The following is a 1,504-nucleotide window of genomic DNA, read 5'->3' on the forward strand; positions in this document are numbered from 1 at the left end:
CCATCTCATTGGGATTTGGGCCATGCATGCAAATGTGGGTGGTGTGTTTTTCCAACCACTGGGGCCAGGATTCAAGCCACAGTCAGCCACGGGGAGCCTGGCTCCCTTAGCCAATAGATCGCAGGGCTGGCCTGAGAATTGACTACTTTCCAATTCATGAACATGGTATATATTAATATATCTTCTTTATTTCAGTCTTTTACTGTAACCTTCAAAAGTGTTTTATATTTTTTTCTAAAAGCTCTTCAGGCATCTTTTATTAGATTTCTTTCTAAGAGTGTTATATTACTCTTGTAAATACTATTATATTTTTGATTGTTTTCTGACAGAGTACTTTTCTTTATGAACATGTCATTCTCTTCTTTTCCAGTAGATGGCATTGTTTCTTCACAAATAGTTTTTTTAATGAAAAAGATTTTAGTTCACTTAAAAGCAGTAAGTCAATTATACTTTAACCTAAATAATAAAATACACCATACTATGTGTACGAGTATCATTACATGACTTCTTTGCATTACCCTTTGGGTAGTGGAAAGTGGGCTCAGAAAACCAACACAAATGCTGATTCAGGCTGCTGCTGTTGCAGTGAGTAATAAACTACACTTTATACCTGCAGGGAAAAAAATCTGTTTTCTTTCCATTATTTTTCTCCCCGACTGAAATGTAAATGACTCACATATTTAAAGGCATTAATCCTGGAAGATTTCTGAGTTATCTCTCTTTATTACATTTAGGAGGATAAAAAAAAGCGAGATCGAGACCGTGTGGAGAATGAAGCCGAAAAAGACCTCCAGTGTCATGCCCCCATAAGATTAGATTTGCCTCCTGAGAAGCCTCTCACAAGCTCTTTAGCCAAACAAGAAGGTTAGAATGTTTCTCTCTCACTGTATAAGAGCTTTAAATGAACTTCAATGTTGAATCAATATTCTCAAATTTCCATCGTATTTTTAAGATAAATGGAATTTCTGTGAGATATATAATAATAGGCAAATAGATAAACCATATAGAGAGCTGATTAAGTACTGTCTAAAGTCTTCCCTTTAAAACATCCTTTCCTTTTCTTTTTTACTTTAGAAGTAGAACAGACACCCCTTCAAGAAGCATTGAATCAACTGATGAGACAATTGCAGAGGTGAGTGTTTCTCCAACATTCTTATAGCATAGACGTTGAAGTGGTAAATATAGACGAGCCAGACCACATCTCCATTTTTTATTGAAAACCACATTTTGTGGCCTAAATCCAAATGTACTTGATTTTAAAGTGAATGATAAATATTTTCCCTGGCAATAGAAATACACCAGGAGACTGACTTTAGATGTTTTTATTTGGCCTATTTTAACTGGCAATGTGAAGAATGTTACATAATACCCTTAGTGACAATTTCTTCTTTATTTTAAGCAATTTCTGATGTTAGCACTTTAACCCAGGAATGCACAATACAGATATTCCCATCTTGCTAATAGATGGACGTACCTCTTGTGAATTTATAGAGTGTTTGTTACG

At 35.0% G+C, this 1,504-nt stretch overlaps 1 long non-coding RNA gene across 1 annotated transcript; it reads left to right on the forward strand.

Moving 5' to 3' along the window:
* Window positions 1-713: 713 nt before the first annotated feature.
* Window positions 714-1,132, forward strand: LOC102501350 (uncharacterized). The gene is made up of 2 exons (XR_336356.2): window positions 714-864; window positions 1,075-1,132. It is a non-coding gene; the product is annotated as an uncharacterized LOC102501350 (long non-coding RNA).
* The last annotated feature ends 372 nt before the right edge of the window (window positions 1,133-1,504 follow it).

The sequence above is a fragment of the Tupaia chinensis genome, unplaced genomic scaffold (genome assembly GCF_000334495.1).
Source record: "Tupaia chinensis unplaced genomic scaffold, TupChi_1.0 Scaffold135316_1, whole genome shotgun sequence".
Classification (NCBI taxonomy): Eukaryota; Metazoa; Chordata; class Mammalia; order Scandentia; family Tupaiidae; genus Tupaia; species Tupaia belangeri.